At 48.1% G+C, this 9,566-nt stretch overlaps 1 long non-coding RNA gene across 1 annotated transcript; it reads right to left on the bottom strand.

The window, feature by feature from the left end:
* Window positions 1-4,904: 4,904 nt before the first annotated feature.
* On the bottom strand, window positions 4,905-8,171 carry LOC126509349 (uncharacterized). The gene is made up of 3 exons (XR_007594136.1): window positions 8,131-8,171; window positions 7,389-7,494; window positions 4,905-6,076 (listed from the first exon to the last, which is right to left on the bottom strand). It is a non-coding gene; the product is annotated as an uncharacterized lncRNA (long non-coding RNA).
* Window positions 8,172-9,566: the final 1,395 nt, after the last annotated feature.

Raw genomic sequence — 9,566 nt, 5'->3', positions numbered from 1 at the left:
CTGTGGTATTCAGGCTTCCACGACAACGGACAAAGGAGGGTTGTAATCGAATCTGTGGAAAGACTGAGAGGACCTGTGCATAAAAGAACTCGGGAAGGGCTGAGTGGCCCTCCACCGTGCTCAAATAGAACAACTCTCCCAGAGGTGGCCCACGGGCTCTCTAGCACAGTGGCCAGCCTGTAAGCAGAAGGCCAAGATTGGCGCCTCAATCAGTTGGGATGCCTTTTCTGTGGGATCAGAAACAGTGGGGACCAGCTGTGTGGTGAAGGCACTGGGGCTGCGCAGGAAGGGAGATTTAGCCAGAGAGAGCAGAGCCTCTATTGTATAGACTGATGAAGAGGAAGGCTTCAAGGAGGAAGGTTTACAAACAGTACATGGTGTAGCTGGTGGGAGGATCACAGCTGAAACAAGGCTCCCACCCCTCAGGGCCCCTGGGCTCTCAGCCCTTCAGAAGAAGACTCTCAGCGTGTACAGTCCCCCAGGCACCCCTAGGATCATGAGGGATCTGGGGAAAGGGCAAGGCTGTAGAGAAACCTACCTTCCTGGGTGTCAAAGGCCCTGGAGAAGAAGTTACAAGGATGGAGGCCACATGACTCTAAAGATGTCCAGGGCCTGATCCCTGGAACCTGTAAATGTGGCCTCGCAGGAAGTGGTCAGGAGTGAAGAAATTAAGGAAGTCACAATGACAAGATTATCCTGGATTAGTGTAGTGGATCCTAAATGGAACCACAAAGTGTCTATTATAATAGGATGGAGGCGAAGGGAGGTTTTGCCATAGGGGAAGAAAGTGGCATCGCCACTGCTGCAAGATGCCCCACTTCTGGCTCTGCCGACGAAGGAGGCCAGAGAGGCAAGGACATAGATTCTCCTCCCATGTACACGGAGACTGCTCATTCATTTCCCGGCTGCCCAGACCCGAAATAATGACACAGAAACTATATCAATTACAACACTGTTTGGCCAATGACTCAACTGTATTTCTAGCTAGCTCTTATATCTTAAATTAACCCATTTCTATTAACCTGCGTATTGGCACAAGGTAGTGGCTTACTAAGGGTCAGGTGTCTGTCACCTTTGGCAGCAACATGATGTTTCCCTGACTCTGCCTACTCTCTCTATATATCTCTTCCAGCCTGGCTATATTCTGCCCTGCCATAGACTGAAGCAGTTTCTTATTAGCCAATGGTAATAAAACATATTCACAGCATACAGAGGGGAACCCCACATCACTCCCAGAGCCTCCTGAGGAGGTGGGGTCCTGCCCATACCTTAGTTTATACGCAGCAAAGCTGATCAGGGACTTCTGACCTCCACTGCTTTGAGAGAATTAATGGGTGTTATTTTAAGCCATCAGTCTTGTAATAGTTTGTTACTATGTCACCGGGAATGAAGACAGACCAACATACATACACAGTGGTAGTTGGTTGGAAAGGCCTGAAAGGCCAGGAAGACAGAGATGTGCCCATACCCGGTGGATACTTGATGCTACAGGAGGTTCCAAGGAAGAAGAAGCCAGCTTTCCAGCCTACCACTGAAGGAACACAGGGGATGAGCCAGTCGGCAATGGCTGGAGAAGTACATTGAGTCCCCTGTACCAGGAGTGTCCTGGGTCCCCTCAACAGAGCTTAGGAGACCCACAGTTCTTGGCAACCTAAATATTTTGGTAGTTATTTGAGTGAAGAAGAGGAAGAGAAGAGGAGGAGGACAAGGAAAGAGGGAGGGAGGAGGAGAAGGGAAGCAGCTAAGGGGCCTGGGAGATGGCTCAGCAGTTAAAGGAACTTACCACCAACATAACCTGAAATCAACCCAAGCACCCACATGGTACAAGGAGAGAAATGACTCCTGCAAGCTGTCCTCTGACCTCCACACAGCCGTTGTGCCGTGCACATGTGTGTACGTGCACAACACACATGCACACATACACATGTACACACAAGCACACACGAATAAATGTTATCTTTGTTTGTTTTGAAATAAGGACTTACTATGTACACCAAGTTGGCCTTGAACTCAGAGAGCAAATAAATGTAACCTTTTGTTTTGCTTTTTTCCAGACAGGGATTTCCTGTGTAGCCCTGGCTGTCCTGGAACTAGCTGTGTAGATGAGACTGGCCTCAAATTCACAGAGATCCGCCTACCCCTGCCTCCCAAGTGCCAGGATTAAAGACGTGTGCCACCACTGCCTGGTTCAGCCTTACTATTTTTTAATAAGCCATCTTCATTTCTACTGTGACCCACATGCCCTGATCATCCTTGTTCTGATACCCAAAAATCCGCCAGTAACACACCCCTTGTGTAGCTCAAGACAGCGCAACATGATTGTCACCTGTCACACAGGGGATGACAGTGCAGTTCCCACAAGGTGGCAGCTGTGAAGACAGAGGGCCGCCAGTTTCTGGGCATACTTTGAAAGGAGTGTGTGATCTCATAGGACACCATTGTTTAGGCTTCTTCCCTGGCCCCAACAGTCCAGGTTCAAATCAAAATGAGATTGGCCATGCCAAAGTTCCACAGTGAGTTCTCTGGCCTTCTGAGAAGTGAGTACAGGGAGGAGAAGATGGCTCAGAGGGGACAGGTGTTTGTAGTCAGGCCTGGCTCTGGGGTTGTTGTTGTTTTTCTTTTATTTACTTGTTAGAGGCCCTCTATCCAGATCCCAAATAAATCCACAGAGACTTATTCTTACTTAGGAATGCCCGACCTTAGCTTGGCTTGTTTCTAGCCAGCTTTTCTAACTTAAATTATGCCATCTACCTTTGCCTCTGGATTTTACCTTTCTCTGTTATTAGACCAATCAGGTGTTTTAGACAGGCCACACAGCTTCACAGAGTTAAACAAATGCAACATAAAAGAATGTAGCACACCTTTGCATCACTAAACAAATGTTCCAGAGAAGAAACAAATGTAACACATCTTAAACCAATATTCCACGGCATGAAGCCTGAGTCCAACCCCCAAGGCCCTCGTGATGGAGGGAGAAACCGACCTGGCAAGTGTCCTCTGACTTCTGCACGGATACAGAAGCACACACATTCCCACATGCCCAAACAAACGAATAAATAAATATACAGGTAATTTTTAAAGAATGCTTAAGAAATGGGGCTAGAGAAATGGCCCAACAGTTAAGAGAATTCGCTATTCTTGCAGAGGACCTGGGTTTGGGTCTCAGCTTCATATCAGGTGGCTCACAGTCCAGCTCCAGGGAAACCTATGCCCTCTTCTGGCCTCCCAGAGTACTGCACTTTTGCTCATACACACAGATATGCGTGTGTATGTGTGATTAAAAATAAAAAGCTTAACGAATTCATTAAAAAATAAATGAGGACAGAAATGCCAGCCAAATCTCCCAAACAGACCAGTCCAGCTGGAAGAATCATATGCTCCCTCCACTAAAAGTGACTTCTTAACCTTGCCTGGTGTCAACCAATGAGTTTTTTTTTTTTTTCCTATTTTCAGCCCGTCCCCTTTCTGCTGTCCTGTCTACAAACTTGGCCTTCTCTGCTCAGCCCGTGAGACTCTCGTTCTGTTTTCTAGAACAGTCTATTGCCTTGTTCTAGAATCCCTAATGGGGTCAATTAAGAGCTTTAAACTAAATTGTCCTTTTGACTTGTGACCACGCCAATGGTACCTGTTGACGATTGGATACAGGGTGTGAGGCAGAGATGGGTGTTCAGAATGGCTACAAGGTTTTCATCCAAGCAACTGGGTGTCGGCAGTGCTGCCAGCAGGGCGGGCCGCGAGGGTGGCTTAATCGTGTTATGAGATGCTTACGAGAGAGGCAACTGCATCTCAGGTTAGCTGGGCCCCCGGCAGGTCTGAGCTACCAGCTCCCAGCCCTTTGGTGGTGTTTAAGGCCCTGAGAGATGGATGTCTCCAGGAAAGTTTGAATGAAGAGACAGGGTCCAAAGATAGTGGGAAGTGGCTGGGAGGAGGAAGGTTAGAAGAGCTGGAAGAGGGGGGGGAGGTGCTGATCAAGGGAGCCAGGAGGGCAGCCCTAGGGAGTGGGAGTGTGTGGTCCTAGAAGGAAAGAACTGTGAAGATGGATCAGAGAGGTGGGGGGAGGGGTGACATCTCCAGAGGGTTACATGTGTTTATACAATGTTTAAGTCACCAGTGTCGGGGATAACTATTACTCATAGCCTGAGTGTGACCCAGATAGGTCATCCCAACCTGGAAGCCAAAAACACAATCCCTATTTTATTTCCTATTTCCAATCATTTTCCAATCATTTTCCCCTGCGTTGCCCAGCACAGCTGATCCTTGGTCCGCAATCACTTTACATACCTTGAGACAGGCACTCCAAGAGCAAATCCACGAATGAAGCGACCCCAGTTAAATGTGAGCCCTCTCCCGTTATCCAGGTCTCAAGTAGAGAGCGCCGTCTGGAAAACGACCTACTTCACATATTTTGAATGAACGTTTCCCCCGGTTTCAACATCTCTACAGCCTGGAAATGTCTTCAATCAGTATCCTGCGATCACCTGGCACTCACGTAGGAGCAAGCCATTTGAAACCTTCAAACCACGTACATAAAGAGCCAGCAGCTGCTGGGTGTGGTGGTGCACATACCTTTAATCCCAGCACTCAGGAGATAGAGGCAGGTGGATCTCTGTGAGTTCACAGACTGAGTTCCAGGTCAGGCAGAACTCCATAGGAGAACATCTTTGAAAATTAAATTTTATAAGTTTTAATTTTTAAAGAGCCAGCAGTATAGCATGCTAGGTGAAAGAAAATGAGGTATGTCCCCAACAAACTAAAAGCCCAAGGATTGTGATTCCGTTTATCCTCCCCAGCTTCTCATTGGCTCAGCCTCGGCTAGAGGATGCTGGTTTTATCCTCCCAAGCTTCTCATTGGCTCAGCCTCAGCTAAAGGATGCTACATGTCTGACTTTTTGGTTCTCCTTTTGGGGACTTTGGAGATGGTTTAACGAGTAAAGTTTTTGACCACACAAGCCTGAAAAGCTGAGCTCGGATGCCCAGCACCCAAGTTCAAGAGGGATACGGCAGTGTGCGTGCATCCGTAATCCCAGCCCCGAGGGACAGAGACAGGAATAGTCCACGGCTTGCTGGCCTGCTAGTCTAGTCAAAAAAGTGAGCTCCTGGATCAATGAGAGACCCTCTTGCAAAAAGCAGGATGGCAAGCCAGGCAGTGGCAGCACACACCTTTAATCCCAGCGCTCAGAGACAAAGACAGGAGGATCTTTGTGAGTTTGAGGCCAGTCTGACCTACAGAGCAAGTTCCAGGACAGCTAGGGCTGCTACACAGAGAAACCCTGTTGTGAAAAACCAGACCAAACAAACAAAAATGTAAGATGGCAAAGCAATTGAGGGAGATAGCCCATTATCAAGCCCTGACCTCTATACAGGTTTACAAGGCACACACACGCTCTGTCTCTGTCTCTGTCTCTGTCTCTGTCTCTGTCTCTCTCTCTCTCTCTCTCTCACACACACACACACACACACACACAGCCTTGTTTCCTCTTGCTTCTTGTCACTTCTAGTGCATCCACCTTTCTCTTAAGGCAGTGTGGTCGTGACACCCAGGCAAGCATCAGAATTACCGTGACGAGGCAGTAAATTTTACTTCCGGGGCCCAGTTCGCAGAGGTTCTGATTCAGCAGGTCTGGGTGGGGCCTAGGAATCCACATTTCTGCTAGGTCCCTTGGCTTACTAGTTTCATTGCTGTGGCAAAACACTTTCCATAAGCAAGTTAAGGACCAGGGGACACAGTCCATCATGGTGGGGTAAGCATGGTCACCACGGGAGCGTGAGGCACGGTCCATAGGCAGGAAGCAGAGAGACGGACGCTGGTGTTCAGCTGACTTCCCCCTTTTGTAGTCAGTTAGGACCCCAGCCTAGGGGATGGCACCGCCCACATGGAGGGTGGGTCTTCCACCTCAGTCAGTCTAAAGGATCTCTCCTAACCTCCCTGAAGATGTGTTTCCATGGTGATGGCGTTGACAGGATGAACCAGCACAGCAGCTGATGTTGATTCTGCTGGTAGGGGACCGTGCGAATCTCTTTTCCTGTCTTCCTGTATTTATTTCATTTTCCCTCATTCACTGTTCCTGTTGGGATTCTTTTTTTAGGGGGAAAAAAAATAAGTATACTGAGTCACACTTCTCGAGTCTTTCTGGTCTCTTTTTAAACTCCCCGTGCAATCTGGATCTTAGAGGCAGAATTGTATGACACTGGCTGTTTTCGCTTCCTGACCCTCGAGTCAACCAGAACCGAACTTAATGGCATTAATTCCTGTGTCTCAACATACGCCAGATGACACGTTCTATTTATACATAGAACATCCATAACTTTTTTTTTTTAACCTTCCATGGTGGAATCTGGCAATTAGTTGCGACCCACCTTCTGTAAGCAAGATATCCAGTACTAACCTTTTCAAAAGTTATTCACGTATGTTGTATATATGGATGGATGGATACATGCATGCATGTATGAGCGCATGTGTATGAGGGTGCCCAAGAAGGTGTCTGGTCCCTTGGAACTAGAGTTGCAGGGGATTGTGAGCCATCGGTGTCCTTGTGACTGACCCACAAGCGCTCTGGCCACAAGTGCTGAGCCATCTCTCCAGCCCCAGGGCTCGCCTCTGATTTCTACTAGAGTTGATGGCAGGATTAGGTGGCTCCCTGGATGCCAGTCCATTCCCATGCGTTGAGTGGCCTCCAGGATAAGTCTAGAGCATTGTTCTCAGCCGGGGGTGACTAGCTGCACTGGGGGGGGGGCACTTGGAAACATCTGGAGCAGATGTATGTGGCAACTGGGAGGATGCTCCTGATGTGTCTGGGTGAAGGCTGGCAGTGTGGCTAAGCAGCCCGTGAGGTTCAGGAGTACCCCCTACATCAAAGATGAGTCGGAGCGAAAGGCAGTGAGAATCAAACACTATCTTTTTGATAGTCTTGGGGAGGGAGCTACCGAGGTACCCATAGTATGCCCACATCTTAGTCTTCAGTTCAGGCTGAATGGACCAGAATGACACCCTTAACAAAATCCCCACCGCACTTTGGGCAGCGATGTTCTTCTATAAGCATACAGGAATTTAGTTGCCCTTATAGCCCTGATTTAAAGCTATTGCCCCGCCCCCAGTGGCGGCTGCAGGGTTTGCAGACAGAAGGTTTGCTAAGAAAGAACCAGAAGCAGTTTGGTCCTTACTCCTGGAGCTGCCTACTTCAACTCCAGTTCTCCTCCCCGCCCCTCACCCCAGCCTGTGCCCAGGCCAGTTCTGTGCAGTTCAAGGTTAATATGCAGTGACCTAAATACTAAAACCTGTGAAGTCCGTGCTGTGCCCGGGCCCTGTCACTCCCATTTGCTATGCCCCTCCCTGTGACCCTGCTATGGCTCCAGAGATGTCTTGGAAGCTTACCTCAAATGCCACTTACCCTTGGCTTTTCTGGTTCACCTCCTTGTTTATTAAGTTCCCGGATCAGTCATCGGCTCAGGGGCTTGGAGACAAGGTCAGAGTAGAATTACACCCTGCTTCCCTGTCTAGATTTGGACCAATTGAGAGACAGGTGAGTCAGCCCGGTAGCGATCAAATTAGTCCCGACTTCAAAAAGTCTTGACTGAAGCTAAATTGGAGGAGGTAGCTGTAAACTTCCTAATTCCACTTCCTTAGAATTAGATGACTAACCGGCCGGGCCAGGAACACTGCTGAGCCACCAGAGTGTGAGAGAGAAAACTCTCCAGCTAAGCTGGCCACGCAACCCCAACCCAAAGAGCCTTCTGCGGGGAAGCAACATTGTGCCACCAAGGAGAAAGAGGATGCTCTGGGCATTCCCAGAGTCCTCTGCCAAATGTGTTCATCATGGAAGGATCAGGAAGGAATAGGGACATAGGTAGTGGGAACTCGAGAGGAGTTACACCAGTGGATGGTCTACGCATCAGAAGGAAACAACATGAGCAGGGCATAAGTGTTCCCACAGAAGAACACTCGACCTCGGGTTGCGGATGCACCTGGCAAGCACGAAGCCCTGGGGTTGATTCCCAGCACCCTATAAAACTGGGCATGGTAGTGCACAGCTGTGATCCCAGGACTCAGCACAATTAATAAAAACCCAGAGACAGAAATTAGGGTTCAACCTGAAAGTCAGAAAAGCAAAACAGCCAGCTATTGGCTCCTACCTCTACCTCAGTTGGAAATGGAAATCCTGCCTCCAGGAATCTCAGAATGAGACTGTGTCTGAGAGCTGTTTCCTCTCTTTTTATATTCTTCTCCAGGACTGGAATTAAAGGCATGCACCACCCAGTTTCTATGGCAAACTTGTGTGATTACTGGGATTAAAGGTGTGTGTCACCACTGCCTGGTCTGTAAAGCTGACCAGTGGGGCTGTTTTACTCTCTCATCTCCATGAAAGCTTTATTTATTAAAATACAAATGAAATATCACTACACCCAACTATACATGCACCAAAGTTTATTGAGAACACATGGGTATGAGAATGTATTAAACCCGTATGAGAAACTGACGAAACCAACAGAAGGCACGACACCCTCTTCTGGACCCCATAAAAAGAAGAACACCTAATACTACAATACCAATGGCTCTGCCAACCTGTCATCCAGCTTCCTGGTGTGTGTGTGTGTGTGTGTGTGTGTGTGTGTGTGTGTGTGTGTGTGTATGTGTGTGTGTAAGGACCAATAGACAGGGAACCTCCAACTGTCTCAGGGGCTTCAGTTCAGCACAGACTGTGGGTACCCAATGCTTGATGTGACCTGATCCCAACTGCCATCTGTATGTTCGTCCATCTATCCCTATCCACCCAGACAAAGTTGCACCTCCCCTCCCTGCTCCCATCCTGTTGATCAAGTTTGGTTAGACCCAGCAACTCGGGACCCCCAGGTCAACTCTGCCTAGTTCCTAGAAGTTCTCCACTTAGACGTGTTAATATCCATCATCCTCCTGCAGCGGCTCTCAGCCTCTGCCTCCAGTAAGGCCTCTTTCTGTAACGCATGTATGTGTATATATAAGATATATTTAATACGCCTATTTCTAAACACATGCTTCTACACATATTCAAATGTGTAACATGTACTGTGTGTTCCGAGTTAATATTAGTTACCAGGATTGTAATAAAAATGACCTGTGATTGCCAACAGTCATGCTTTCTAGGGACATCAGGACTACTTGATAAGCCACAGCCAATGAAACCAGCACATTCGATAAATTCAGACATTATGGAAAGATACAGACGTGCCCATCTATGTTTCTAGTGGACCATGCTCATGACAGTTACCCTGAAATTTAAAATTCTGTGTGAAAGCGTAGCTACAGATTACATACCGGACAAGAGGGAGGAAAGTGGAGGCAGCATTGCTTTGCTGAGACCCATTCAAGGATGACCATAGCATCCTAGGAATTCCTAACTTCATGTGCGTGTGTACGCACATGCACACACACACTCATGTGCACAGGCGCTTGCACACACATGCTAACTGTGCCATCACACGTAGAGGCCAGAGTTGATGTCGTGTGATGTGGGACTCCCCTGTGTATGCTGTGAATACCAATGGTTAACTGCTTTGAGCCTATAGCAAAGCAGGGCAGAACAGAGCTAGGT

This window comes from Alexandromys fortis, unplaced genomic scaffold (genome assembly GCF_014885135.2).
Source record: "Alexandromys fortis isolate MF-2015 unplaced genomic scaffold, M_Fortis_MF-2015_v1.1 scaffold_26, whole genome shotgun sequence".
Classification (NCBI taxonomy): Eukaryota; Metazoa; Chordata; class Mammalia; order Rodentia; family Cricetidae; genus Alexandromys; species Alexandromys fortis.
This window is presented reverse-complemented; position numbering and strand designations above follow the sequence as displayed.